This window comes from Varroa jacobsoni, unplaced genomic scaffold (genome assembly GCF_002532875.2).
Source record: "Varroa jacobsoni isolate VJ856 unplaced genomic scaffold, vjacob_1.0 scaffold_641, whole genome shotgun sequence".
NCBI classification, from domain to species: domain Eukaryota; kingdom Metazoa; phylum Arthropoda; class Arachnida; order Mesostigmata; family Varroidae; genus Varroa; species Varroa jacobsoni.
In genome coordinates, this window is record NW_019213543.1 from 711,137 (window position 1) to 726,439 (window position 15,303).

The following is a 15,303-nucleotide window of genomic DNA, read 5'->3' on the forward strand; positions in this document are numbered from 1 at the left end:
TAAGTTGATGGATATTGTTAATAAGATCGAAAACGAATATCCGGAAACGTTTATTTTTAGGGTATATGATGTCGAGTTTTCAGTAACCTCAAATTAGTATTGTTCAAACTCTCTGTTGTCAATCGTAGCTTGCCTGGAAAGCTAGCAATTTAAAATGTTCTCCCAATATTTTGTTATTTGAAATTTTTTTCTGCGCAACAGACGTCGCGAATTCACGATACGGTATTTTTCAGGTTTAACGAACACGTACACGGGCTGGTCCCCTCTCTACAAGCACGTCACTGTATCTACCTACTTTCACATGCACATGCACAAGACAGCACCAGAACAATGCCATCCATTTAGAGACTAGAATATCTTTCCTTTACAGGAAATGATTGAACTTCATTGCATAGGAATGGGCTGTGTTAACTTTAAGCGAATCCGTTGCGTCTTCTTCTTCTTCACCGCTACCAATAGCTGCAACGGCACCAGTATAATAACAGCATCGTCTATGAATGCAGCAACAACGACCCCAAGAGATTTTGATTTGATGTGATAAGATTTTCATCGATCAATCAGTCGACCTGCTGGCAGGACCCACATTTCCAAAAGGGTGTAGACTTTCGAGACGTTTATTGATGCGTCAAACGCTTTCGATGAAATAATGATAATAGTATTAATCATAATCATTACCACCATAATATTAAAGCGAATGTTGGTGTTATTTATTTCTCACTAAAGGTGGCGTCACGCCAATGCCGGCGTTCGGTAGAAATCGTCTTTACGGTCCACGATAGCAGCGGCAGCGGCGGCGGCAGCGGTTCTAATTGCAGATGGATAACGGCCGACGTAGTAGACATCACCGCCAATAGCAATACACTTACAGGTAAGGCCGGTTGTTGGCTTAGGCTTGCCAAGTCTCCTAGTGATACGATAGCGGCGTTGCAATGTTACACACTGGGGAAGGCGGCAGTATGAGGAGCAAGAAAGGCTCACTTTAGCACTTATGTAATAATACTTACGATTCCGTCAGCGGGCGTTCACTTGGCAGCATTCGCAAGAGCACATCTGTGTTACGCGTACAAGTTCCTGCTGACTAACCCCTCTTTATTTGCTTTTCATCCATGCCTATTTGTCCGTTTGCCCTCTACATTGGCCAGCGGGGTAGGCTGGCTGATTGATGCTGATCTTACTGATGGAAATGATTTGATGATGGGCAAAGATGTTGACGCCGTTAGATGAACCGTTGGCAGCAATGGCATGAGTGACAGCAAGAACTGAGCGCAGAGCGGCGTCTAGGAGTCGTCAAATGGGATTCATGCAATTCTGATATTTGTCGCTACGACAAGCGCCAACGGCTATTGCCATATGGCGAATCAATATAAATGTATAGTGGTGATGCTTGTAGCTGCTACTGTAAATATATATCTACACGAATAGTAGCTTGTGCTTAGCGAATCCACCAGAGTTTGCAACTTAATAATTAGTTGGACTATAATAATGATTTTCATATGTGTCGAAGGTTCGTTATTTTTACACCCTTGCTGCCGCGTCCTGCCAGCCTCTTGACAATCATATGCCTACCATTTGCGTTCCAAAGTTATTTCTTTACATACGTAACCGGACTGCGTGTCTTCGATTGGTGTGCCTGCGGTCCATATGTCTCCTGAAATGTTCAAGATAACGGGCTGCACTCATTGTTTGATTCTAAGCACGTCTCTCGTCTGGCCCCTTTCGACTGACGGCAGATATTGAACGGTGCCTCGTCTGATCCAGGCAAATTGACTGTTCCTTAAAGCTCCGCAAGTTGTACGTGAAATACATTACGCTTTTTCGACTGACCTAGAGCCAATATGCGGAGCACCCTTTTTTACTCAGTTCCGCATCTTCAGTTTTTGGGTTACGATTCTGCCCCACGTTACATGCGTTAGATGCTAATTTTGATCAAGCTCTGTTTACACGGAAGACTTCCTTGATTACAACAATACGTTCTTAGCCTTCGAGACCCGATATCTGATCGCCCCCTCGCTAATCTTCACCACGCCGAAGTTTCTCCGTTCTTGAAATGTTTGCACCGTTCACGTCCTGTGTTTTCGCTCAAGGCCTTTTCGCCTAATGTCTCTATCAAAATTCGGCGAATTTTCGCACTGCTGTAAACTTCGAGAAATAAAACTTTTACCACCGAGTGTTAATTTTTGAGACTACGGAATGTTTATTCTGTTGGACGAAGAATAAACTTAACCCCACACACACATAACACAAGTTTTAAAAAGCCTGGAGTACTCATCGGGCGAATCGTGAATTTGGAACGCAAAGATTACTCAGTTTCTAGTCTAGTATATGTATGGTTTTGTACTGAACTGAATGATCTTATTCGGTGATTTCACAGGGCTTTGAAAGCTTAAGTAACCGGTAGTATGCAAGAGCGGCGGAAGTCAAACCGGACGTTGAGGTTGCCCACCGATGGCTCTTAAATTTAGGTGCTTTAAGCCGTTGCGTCACGTCAGTATCAGCGATTTGCGAAGAAGTCGGTCGAAGGAAAATACTTAATGTATTTTTGTTTCTAGTCTCTGCTGATGTTCAATATCCAGTACATCCTTAGACCGTGATCAACATTACAGCTCCTCGTTATTGTAGATCATATGAGCATGGGATCGTGTAGCAGATTAAATGGAGCATTTATGAGGATTGAAGGTCTTAAATACTATCCAGCATTGCCTCTAAGGATCAGTAGCTTTTGTCTTTGATGTTAATCTCAAAGTGCCGCTTCATCATTTAACATTCCCTGTAGATTGTTCTGCTCGAACTCGGTTAACTCTTGTGCAGATCTATTTATGCGATCAATCTTTTTTACCAAATGTAAGGCAGTAATAAAAAATTGGCATAGAAAAAGGGCATGTCTGCGGTTTGTTGAAGTCTTTTTGGTCACTCGTACTTCGGGTATAGCGCTGTTAGTTCTCGATCACCACTCATCAAAACGCCAGCAATTCGGTAGCGGAATGTTGCATTACCCACCAGGTGAACAATTCCAGTTTTTACGTTTTTTTTTTTTTTTTTAATTTGCTTTCATGTAAATACCTACATGGCGTACGTATCTGATGGCATGGCCCTTTAAGCAAGTGCTACACAACGTACAAACAGGAGAAATACATAACTAACATATTTAGTATTTCAGTTCACTTGTTTTATGTAAACGTCACATATTGTCCGCTCCTAGAGGAGTACTCGTGGAAGTGTTATGTATACAATGTCCCATTGTGTAAATAATATACTACACTACATTTTGATAAAAACTAACTAAAGGTCGTTTACTTTTAAATAACCCGTTTATAATCAATCAAAAGCTTCAAGAATGTCACGGTTGTGGTTTTATGAAAAAAAAAATCGACGATAATAGTCTATGTTCGATTATTAACAGAGGAGACCATTTTCGTCATCCACGATTTTGATTGAAGGGTCGCGCACGAGGTTTTACCGAGCTACAGAAATAGTACAAAGCCAACACGGACCCAAAATCTCCTATGGCCCTGATATCTAGGATGGAAAGCTGTTCCAGCGCGGTAACGTAGGCACTTCGTAGGTTGATACGTGTAGCATGGCTCATCGATTGCTGGCAAAACGATAGTATATTTTTCCAACGGATACTTCTTGATTCAGTCGTTGATTTCAGTTGATCTAGCGGGCATTTCGGCCGACGAAGGTCGCCGATCTACCGAAATAGCGGTCAAACTATGTTCAGTGGTGCAATAATTGGCTGGCCACTTTCCGGCGCAGGTGTCATTCTGTTCGTGGAGCTCTGGTCAGGTGGCGGACAGATGTCGATGGTGACCCAAAAGAAAATACCGTATCATTACAGCTTGCGTCGTGGGATCCCAAATCTGTTAACAAAGATATTTTCCCCAGGTTTATTGAATGAGTCGCAGGACAGTAAAAGCAAAGTCGCTAAATTTATTTAATATATAGACATATATAATCCGTCAAATTAGAGACTCAAGCCCGAAGTGCGGAATCGCTCTACCCATATGCATGAGTTCCTTCGCACCAAAAGCGGTCTTGGACTTGAGTGCTGCTGCACTTGAGAGCTTTTCGAACTTTTTGTATACTCATCATGTGAAACATGTTAGAAGAAATAGCGGATTCTTTCATTACGAAAAAGTCATGATGAAATTTTGTTATAAAGCCCAGGTTCACTGAGAGACGCAAGCGCACGAGGCCAGTTGAAAAACCCAGATATAGGCGGCCATATCTACATAGATCGTCGCACAAACGTGTCTAACGAAGGATCGCTTTGATGCACTCATAACAGCCCTCTGTCTGAGAAAAAAATCTCTTATAGATAACGTACAGAAATCGTACGGTGGGTCGATTTCATCAAGATCGGGCTCGGATCAATGGACAGCATGCTTGATTAAGCAGACTTTTGCACTCTATACTCTATTGGAGTAGGGAAGTCAAGTACATTTCCTGAGTGCAGTTCGAAGTCTTATAATAAATCTCTTAAATAATAAAAAAAATCCACATTTAAGAAAAAAATTATTGTCACAGGCCGCCTCGTTTTATTAGTCGTTTCGTCTTAGATGGCTTCTTTAGCCGTAACGGAAAAACGAAGGTCATTGTGGAGTCATGGGCCTCGCCATTTTTAGCAAAAGCCTTTATTTATAATATAATAATTATGGCAATAAATAGAATGTAGCATTATTCGATATTCTCCCTTGATCAACTATTTGAACTTACAATTACCATTTACATAGCATGTGCTAGACAAACTTTCGAGCTTGTCAAGCGTCATCAGACGAAAGACAGCGCATATCTTAGAAATAAACTAGTAACAACAATGCAACCTAATGTACTACAATATCAGTTGTGCTCGCCCCAGTCTATTAATTGGGCTCGGAATAAGCAGCTTTAGCTACCTACCTTAACAGGGACTTTGTAGGTACATCGGATATGGACATCGTCCATGTCATGCCTCGGGCACCGTTGAGCAAATGATTCCATACGCGCGTTCTCGATGTTCTTTGAGCATGGACTGTGCTAATTTCATATAATTCGATACTCGAACCGTTCGAAAAGGCCAATTATTTACAAAAATTGTAGAATTTTCGGAAAATTCTGTTATATTTACTTTATTTAGGATATTTTTCTTTTAACTACCGTATGCATAATGCAACGTTTCAGCAGAGATTGTAAAATTATTATTGTTTTTATTTTTTATATAGACATTGCATATGTGTCAAATGGAGATTTAAGACCTTTAGAAAAAAAAACGATTTTCCAAATCGATGTAGCTATTTCATAGCAGACATGATTATTTGGAGGGTTTCCAATTGATTCACTCAGGTAGCACTTAATCAATATTACATATGGATTATGGAATATATGAAGTCACCGTTTATATAGAAGATAATGGCACAGGTCCAATTGGCATAATCCGCTGTTTCGACGGACTTCCAGTACGTGTTGATAAAACTACGTTAGGATACCTTTGTACACACGCGATTTAGAAGCGCGTTTTGCCGACGATTACCTGTAGATTTCTCTTATGAAGTAGATCACTGATTATTTTTTTCGTGTTCTATATTAAAAAGTAGTTCCAGACCTTCTTCAGTTAGACAGTTAACAAAACTGAAGGGATGTACATGAACAAAAATTAGTTAACAAATAATAAAAGGCACTTAGTTAAAGATTTTATGTAACAACAGAAATACAGAAGGAACAATGGATCTGATTGACACTGAAAAAATAATAAACTATTATTACCAAAGAAAAAATATGGTATGACTGACTCTTGGTTGCTTTCCAGGAAAAGTAATAAGTAAATCCATCAATAAAATAATTCAGAGCGGCGTTTTAACTTATGCCGCATTAAAAAAAAACCTGTCGAGTAGCCTTTGAGCCAACGCAGTGTACTCTTAGTGCATCAGCGGTCGTTAGCAGTGATAGTTTTAGTTTAACTTGACACTTGAAACAGAGTTACGATATTCCGACAAAAAGGTCACCCCTTTAAATGATCACACACAGACAGGCTGACTGATCCCTTAGTTCGCGTTCGTCGGTCCCGGTGTTATCTTGAGAAAAATTGCCAAGCTCGATAGCGTTGTTTATTGGCTGTTACATAGTTCAGAAAATATTAGGCTATAACAGGCGAATCCGGTGAACTTCGACAAATTTAATAACTTTACCGCTACGCCGCTAGCAGACGACATTTGGCTGGTAAATATTCTAGTATTCTTAAACTTGCGAGTAAAAACCAGTTGAATTTATTCCAAGAGAAATGAAAGCAGAATGAAAAACATCTTTTTTCAAACAAAAAATTTAACGTTCATTAGTCCTATTTTTATTTCTCGAAGACCACAGAGTTGCGGAAATTAATCGAAGGCTGGTAAAGACATCAGGAAAAAAAGACCTAAAGTCCAATGAATGCGGCCCGCTATATCGAGCTTCTTAAGAGACTCGTAAACCGTTAGCACGAGAGTCGGAATTACGTAGTCTGGGTACTTGGTGTCAACACCAGACCTCATCGTCGTGTTTTCATTATTTCCTGGATTGGGCAAGGGAATATCCAATTTTGGCTTCTACCCGCTTATTCTCCCGATCTAAGTCCGTGCAATTTTGAGATTTTGGATGTCCTGAAAAGACAGTCGGTACCCATACATATCCCATTATCTATTCATTTTGAACAGTCGCATATAAAAGAATTACATAGGCGAACGCAAATGCTGAATATATGGCCCTCCAGAAACGATCAGAGCGTTGAGATGCAAGTGTGCAAAAGGGACTAAGCCTCAATGGCAATTCAATTTTAGTGTCAGCCGGATTCGGCCTACAACTGCCTAGTGCCTAATTTCATTGAATAGGTGTCGTCATGATTATTTCTGCATTTCGCGAGCATGCGCTCACGCATTAGATTGTTACAAGTCGATAACATTGTAGAGTAGATAGAGTTACTGAATAGATGCATGGAGCGTCTTCGCTTCGCGTGTTTATATCTTCGTAAAACAAGCGTTACGAACAGGCCAATCAACAAGCATTTTTCGAAAATAACCTGTCCTATTTATACTAAATTGTTTTTATGGCATGGGGCAGCTACCCATCACAAAAGACGCTAGGGATAGTCCATATGAAATCATATACCTTCGTAGATGTGAACAGCTAGATAAGATATGTGTATATACACCATTAAATATATTTTGTCCGCACAAAAAACGAAACACCCGAATAAAAAGTTAGTAGAAAAGTAACCAAAATATCTTTTAAAAAAATGACTAATATCCATATGGCGAATTAAGCGTGTCCACTATCGGGTCAACTAAATGAGCTATGGGAAATGCCAAGTGATTTAGGCCTAATCGACCGAATTAGATATTGAATGGTTGTGATAAGATCAGGTATAACAGACAAGTACAATTCAGTCTGTACAGCCGTTCTTACTAAGGCAACGCTGTGTTATACGTTAACTTTTCGAAAAAGCAATTCACTGCGACCAACGTTCAAGACCCCAAAATGTCTGACCGCCATAAAGTGTTTATTGTTTTAAAAAAAATAGCTAATATGCATCATATTAGCGATTTTTTTGCCCGTTGCATATTAACACGATTGTATGGATTTCGTGAAGTAGCTATTATACACTGTCCGTGACAACAACAATGTCAGCAAATAGCACCGATATCGACATGTGTGGTCTTTTACACCGTCTACTTTCTACGGTAATTTTTTTCTCATCGCTTATTTATATTTGGGAAAATAGGAATATTTAAGGTAACCTTCGTCTAGTTCAAGCTGTAGCACGATAAATATACAGATATCGTTCGGTGTGACGGCAGAGGATCGTGCGAGACAGGTCTTTTATTTCGTATTTAGAATGCAATGCAACGTTCGAACGGTTCTTAGTTTTGGGCAGTTCGCGGTCCCACTAGATCCTACAGGGACATCGTAATAACAATAACAACGTGATGAACAATAATAACATATCACAGATAGAGTAGAATTCGGACCACGTTTTATTTCGCTTTCAGTAGCTGCTCGTCTTGAAACAGTCAGTAGCAGTAAGCTTTATACCTTCCGCCAAAGCCTTCATACCATGCTGGTTACATTACCCAAGACGTTCGACGTCAAAAAGCAGATCTCCGCGTAGACAATCCATTGTAACTGTTCGGCAAAAAGAACCCAATTGTGAATGATTTGATACATTGGGGGCAAAGCCGGACGGCTCAGATCCATCCTGGGTGAAGGGATGCTTCAAAATAGATACGTCGAAGAAATCTACTGTCAATAAAACTATTAACAATGAATGACCGAAGAAGATAAGCTAGACGCTCATCAACGTGGCAGATCCGTGACAAAGTCAGGGGCGGGACAAGGTAGAGGTCTGCTGGGTGCTTTTGGTAGAAATCGGCGCACGAAAGGCGTTATAGTGAAGTGAACCGTTGAGCATGACGCCAGAGGAGACTTCAGTTTAAGACGATGCTCAGTGTAACGTAATCAGGGAAATAACCGACATATTGTTCCGGCGAACTAAGAAAAAATGGGCAATAAGAGCCGGACTCACGTCGTTAGAAGTTAATTTTAGGCCGTCGATGATTGTTATCATTATTAAAAGTAAAATGGGATGATAAGTAAATTTTATGAAGGATCTTGGAAACGAGGAAGCAGCGTAAAGGGGGAACCGTGCTTCTAAAGAAAAAAACCGCATCATTGATCAAAGAATTACGTATGATATATATTCATCTGAATAGTAGACTTTGAGCATAATGGAAGTTCCATTTCGATTATGCAAGACAACGCGGACTCGATCATTAGAAGATGGCATTTGTCAAACGTACTTCTAAGGAGAACAGAAGCAGGTATGCTCGTGACATTGTTATTTCGTATTCGTACGTTCTTTTACGGAACTTTTCATTATCCAACTTTGATTCGTGTGAATTTTAACTTGAACTAGGTTTCAGAGTGTAATGTATAAACGGACAACTCATACCTGTAAACAAACTCGGACTAGGTAAATAAGCCTATCTACTACTATTAATTAAGCATCTAATTAAACCGTGAACGCATTTTTTAGCAACTAAATTTCCTATTCTGTCATTTTTCCAAAATTATTAGTTATCGTTTATTTAGACCCAATAGGTGAGTAGATGGAACATGCGAAATTAGCAATTGGAAGACGGCCAGCATTTTACCACGCATAGTAAATTAGTAGATAGTAAATTATAATTATAGCTGGACTTACTCAAAATCAAGCATTAAACGGAGCAGTGAAACGGCAGTCGGCATTCTATTGCATAACACAATAATAATAAAAAAAATGAGCGATTGATGTAAAGGAGAGGCCTGCAATAAAAGTAACTGACAAATTGGTTCTAAATTCAAAAAAAAAAATTGCTAGTTTTTAACCATCTAAATATTTTTAGCCCAGCTAGACAAAATATTAAACGTACGTATTTTTCGTCTGTGTTTCTAATAAAAGTTCCCGTAGAAACCGTTCCGTGCGCTTCCTTCCCATAAATACCACCCGCAGGCGACCCGCAGTTTACTGCTTTTATTATAATAATTCGTTACTTAGCAAAATTATGCCTTCAGTTGGGGCAACAGTTTGCCCTTATTTGCCCAGTAACATCTAGCAGGAAATATTCGAGGCATTTCCGATATTTCTTTTTATATTACCGTTGTTTCTATACAACAATGAGGCAAACTTCACTCCATCAGCCAGCACTTCGGTACGAAATAAACGTCTTTGGACACATTGTTTTTCCGTTAACTTACAGAGAATGTTTCGGCGCAGATAGGAGCTTTGACAGATCTGTTTGTAACAGTGGACCAGCTTTCCGCCCATATATATATATATATCTGTTACATGCACACAGCGTCTTCGTTATATCTAACAGGCAGATACTAACTGTCCTAATGGTAACGAATCGTCGACCGAACGAGCGGCCGCCGAAGATTGTTTTTTCTTTTTGTTGAACGTAAAAGTGGTAACAATTAAACCACAAACGACACTCACTATGGCACCAGCAGGTCGCCCTGCGACGTTAGTTGGCAAAATGCAATTCTGAATAGTCACTGCGTTAGCGACGGCGGCCGCATTTCACGTAATTATAGTTACAACTTAGTAGATACACCAGGAGAGATATACGTTGTTGAAGGTATTCATCAAGGTAAAACATCGAATCAATTAATGAGCAGTATTTGTTTCGAGGATCGGCAAATCTGTATCCGAAGAAAAACGTATCCGAATGAAATGACTGCTGACGATAGCCAATCCGACGAGTGTACGTAGTGCGGTACTAGCCTGGCTATTGTTATCAGGCACCCTTAGCTATTCTGTTAGGGTCCTGTAATACCAGCTGAAGTTGAGATGGTTCTATACGTGGTAATGCTCTGTAGAATTTTTAGTCTTAGAGCTTAGTCTTTAACTGTTGGGACCATAGGGATTACTGGTTTGGAAACTGTGAAGTAACTTGGCGTCTTAAAGTTACGCACGAGACGACGACAACAAGCCACATCGTCCAGCTAAAACAGACACCCAAATCAGTGTTGTTAAGCGTGTATTTAATCACACCAATGACATATAGTTTGTTTATAAATAACAATTTTTATGCACCCACATTGTGTGGTTACGTATCGTTTACTACAACGCTCGCATTCTATGTGATCCAATTCATCAACGTATGTATAAAATGTTTTTGAAAATTGGGAGTATTTAACATTTTTTTTTCTTTCAATAGGCATTGTATGATTTGTTCCGACCGTGCAGGTATCTGCACGGTCCGCACGGTGCAAAATCTGGAAAATGAACGAACTTGATTGTAACTTATCCTTCTACGATCCCGCTAGGATAGCTGTCATTACGTACGCCGTTAATACGTTTTGCTGTTAAAAATACGACCGCGATTTCGCTGCTATCGAACGAAATTTTGGGCGCCAGCCAAGGTCGAGTGTCCCGAACGAAACACGCCTTGGACCAAGCTGGTTTTAGCGTCAACTTGCGTTAAAAGACAACGTAAACGCTTAATTCGTGTTCTTTATGGCGGACATGGTCAGGAGTTGGAGGCAGGAACGACGCGCGGAGAAGCTTGGATGCATGAAGGTGGAGAGCACACGAGATATTCTGTGATCAAGTTATCTATTAATATTTTAATTAGTAACGACACAAGTACAGAGTACAAACAATATATAAGAGTAAATAAATAATAAAAGACGAGTAAAAAACAGCAAATACTTGCTAACAGTTACAGCTGTGTCTGAAAAGGGCACGTGTTAGTTTAAGTTAGAAAGCGGATTATAATTACTACGACGTCATAATTCAACGCTAGAAATATTATGGAAGGGAACTGAAAATTAGATTAGACTGAAAAAAAGTCGAATTGGAGCCAGGCTCAGATTGAGTGCATGCTCTTTTTTTCTTTGTATATTATATGTTAAATATATGTATTTGTCAAAAGCATCTCAAGTTGGACGTATACGGTGTCGATCTTTCGATAACGTTCATAGTATTTAACGCCATCTTAACATACTTTGTATACCACACAAGCGTAGCTTAGCGATTTCCGAAAAAAGAGCCACGAAAGTGTACGAATAAAGCGATTTACTTCGTCTGACACGACACGTGCATTCGACTAGAATCGCACTAAGTCCTGAAACAGGCGCATGATACATGATCAGAATTCAAATCAACCAGTAAATATATAAAAATCATATAGCCAATGAAAAGATTTCGCCTGCTGCCAAGGCCCGTCCATCAGTAGTCAGCTTTTTGGCTGGCTAACTCATTCACAAAGACACAGATCTGTTCCACGCCGTCGTCGTTTCGTATCGAAACTCTATTGACATAATATCATTATATTTATCGCCTGACAGTCAAAGATTATCATCCGGGCCCCAACATATACAGCAATGGAAGGTCATCGAAATATTTAATGGCCTCAAAGTGGGCAGGCCTGTCTGGCATTGTTGAACCTGGGGTTATTCATACCCACCGGCCCTTTTGTGTAAGGGGGAATTCTATGCCTTGCTAACACCAACGGCTATAGTTGAACTGTTTTCTTGTCCTACTCGCATGATTTCGCCAAATGATTTTCTTTTTTTTTTGTTACCGATGAACGGGGTGTCGGTGACGCTTGCCGATACGTGATGACGCAATCAACCACATAACCTCGCTCATGCCATTGCTATGGGCCGTACGTGATACGAGTTCATGCGACCTATCAGAAGACGTGATACTATCCAGAGAGAAAAACTTTGTTCTCGTTAAGATGTTTTTTTACCCCATTCAGCGACGGAGTGAGGTGACAGCCGGTGTTAGTAGCAGGTCAGTGAATATCTTAATAGAATGCATATATCGGACAAAAAGACGATATTGAATTTCTGTATTCAGAAAATATGCTATATATATGCGGTGAAGCAATGGTCGCTTAATAGTTGGCAGGAGTTCATTTCATATCTGAGACTTAGTTAATGTCAAATGAAAACTCTAACGATCAGGAGACTTTTTCCTTATATTTAATACACACACACACACACATATATATATATATATATATGTAGGTGTATGTATTAGATAAATATAGCATTTGATTTTTATAGCCGTCGAATGTTCGAGCGAAATATTACGAGTGCAGTCGATATATTCTTTTTTTTTTTTTTTTGTCAGTTTAAAGAAGTCGAACAGCAGCTCTAAGCCAGAGTGCCACATGTCCACAAAGGGGCTGAGCGTTAGCGGCTAAAAAGTGCACTATTTCTAGTTCCACGTATTGGATAGACGCCGCGTAAATTACTTTGTTTATTGCCTATCCGTCGCTGGCTGGCTGGCTGGCTTGGTCAAATTAATTAGACAAGTCATCTGAATCGTCCGGCAAAGCATCTTTCTTGCCTGCACTTCTATCAAGTAGACAAACTGTACTATGAGAACCATCCGCCATTAAAGGGCTTGGCCTTGAAAAACTTCTGATCTATTTCACTAGCGAATGTCGAACTAGAAATAAATAGGGCTAATGATATATAGCGCAAAACTTCAACGTCGATGTTTTGCGAGAAGACTAACTAAGGAACTTTAAAGCAGACGTGAAGTACGGAGACTGAGCGTGTTCATGCAGCGTACTCAAACGTCCCGTAAATGCTGTCTAATCTAGAAAGAGTTAGATTCTACCGGTGATCAAACGATTGCTATCAATACTCCACCGGTTTTCGACTTCAGGGATAACCAGTGTTAACCTTGTCACTGCAATGCTATCGTAAATCGAAGCACGAGATTTTGCTATCGAAAGTATAGGGCCCTATCCAATAGGCACGGCGGTGCTTCGAAAATCAATGATCGTCGATCATGTTTAGTCCCGTTTGCAGCGTTACGAAAAGATTCAGATACGCACCACAAGGCGATGAATACATAGGAGTCAACGTGTAGATGCTTCATCGATTGATTCATAACGCTCTATTAATAGTTATTAATAGTTCCCAATTGACGCTCTAGTACGCGTTCGTAAATGGCACCTGAATGCTAGAAATTACTTTTCTGCAAGGCTACTTTGGCGGCATAATTCAAACAGCCCCATCCATATCAACAATCAGCAGACTGCCGATATGGTTCGGCTCTATTGAAGGGTAATTGCCTTTGACGCGTTTTAAATAGCACAACTGAAGAGGTATGCAGGCTAAACGTGTTGGATACTAACACCCGCTGCTTTATTTGCTACTGAAGCACCAAAATCGGAAGACTGATTTACACGGTATAAAGTTTCAATAAACAATGCTTGCGATGTGGCCATCACCAATATACTAAGTATACATGCTTTAAAAATCAATAGATTACCCGTCAACTCTTACCACAAAAAGATCTGATCAGATCAGACGAAACGCACTCTACCAGCTTTTTCTAAACTCGACGTTTTGCGCAACTGAGACTCACGAATCCAAACGTTTCTAGTTTTACGGTTACTGCTGCCGTTAGCTTCAGGTAAAAAGTTGGTCGTTCCAATTTGACTTGTGATTTCCTGAACGATTTATTTAGAACGTACCACCATTACGGTGCCCTAACCTGCCTTGTCCATTATACCTATCCCCACGTCAAGCCCACATGCAAACGAATGATTGGCATCGATAGGTCAATAGGTAATACCATAATAATATTATCTGAAATTCACCCCGCCGAAATAGCCTCACCGCCAAGCTGTAATTGGTGAATACTCATCGTAAACGATGTTTTCACAAAGTTATGGGCGCGTCTTCACAAAAGTCCGATTGAAGTCACCGGGGACAACGTTATCCAGGCCTTTACGGCTATCCTCAAGATGATTACTGTCGTCAGCCCCGCGTACACACGCTTCAGTTGACGTCGTTACGCGTCGTGTATGATAGTAAGCTAGGGTGCATCGGGCTGCTACTGAACAGGTGGTTAGACTTCTTCTCACGGCTGCATTTCCAGCCAGCTGTGTCAATGAAATGAGCAAACAACCGGACCGAGGAGTAAAACAAGCGGGGGCCAGTTTTGCCAAGATTTGTCGCTTTTGTTTTAGTACGCGACGTCCGGCCTTAGCCAGGGAGCCAGGGGCATCTTATTGCACTAAAATCGTTAGTTTCGGAATAAAGAGCTCATAGTGGCAATGGTCCAACTTGGCGGTGCAACGGTACAGATGGAAGGAACATGTTTGTCGTAGTAAATAGTGCCATGTTTCTTTCTTCTTTATGTTAACGATGCCTTCCCTTTCATATGCCATCATCAGCATCGTGTTTAAGCAAGAACTTCAATCAGTTTCAATACTGTTGGCCAGCGAATACTGCTAGTGGTAACGGGATTCTATAAGTGGCCATAAGCTGGGGTTTAGCCTTTGCTGTCATAGCATGATAATGCTTCACCGGTGACATATAGCCAGTGCGTGTGTAGGGGTTTCCAAGTGGGAGTGTTATATCTATCAGCTGTTCGGTTTAAGGTGAGGTGAGAAGGGTGGCCATCGTCTTCAAACCTATTAGTCTATTCTCGTCAAAGATACAGGGTGGGAGGTGAGTATAGCAAAAATGTTAGTGCTGGCCAAAAGCGAATTTTCGCTTTTGGCCTAGTGTTCGATGTTAGGAGTCATGCACATGGGATCTGTGCTCTTTCGAATTGGAAGAAACCTTTTTGAAAAGAATAGAACTGAACCAGGTCAATGCCAATTCTGACGCTGCTAATACATGACTACTAATATGGAGTGGACAGTTGGGGTAGTTGGGTCGTTAGGTGAAAAACGCCAGAGACGGCAGATTCAAGTTTTGAGGGGCGATACATCCCTTGAACCTATTGAATACAACAATATTCATTCAGTCGATTTATTATTTAGAGCAAATGGTGAA

General features: G+C 40.5%; 1 protein-coding gene and 1 long non-coding RNA gene across 9 annotated transcripts in view; one reads left to right on the top strand and one right to left on the bottom strand.

The window, feature by feature from the left end:
* The window catches only part of LOC111262225 (uncharacterized), a 34,649-nt gene that overhangs the window by 18,258 nt on the left and 1,088 nt on the right, over positions 1-15,303 (bottom strand). The gene's annotated exons all lie outside the window — the stretch shown is intronic.
* LOC111262226 (uncharacterized) overlaps positions 1-15,303 on the top strand; it is a 41,720-nt gene that overhangs the window by 383 nt on the left and 26,034 nt on the right. For 2 of the 5 annotated variants that reach the window (XR_015311866.1, XR_015311864.1), the window contains exons 2-3: positions 724-868; positions 10,707-15,291. This is a non-coding gene — a long non-coding RNA (uncharacterized LOC111262226). Of the gene's footprint in view, positions 1-723; positions 869-2,371; positions 4,891-10,706; positions 15,292-15,303 lie in introns of those variants that run through there. The other 3 variants (XR_015311862.1, XR_015311863.1, XR_015311865.1) reach the window with 2 other exon arrangements.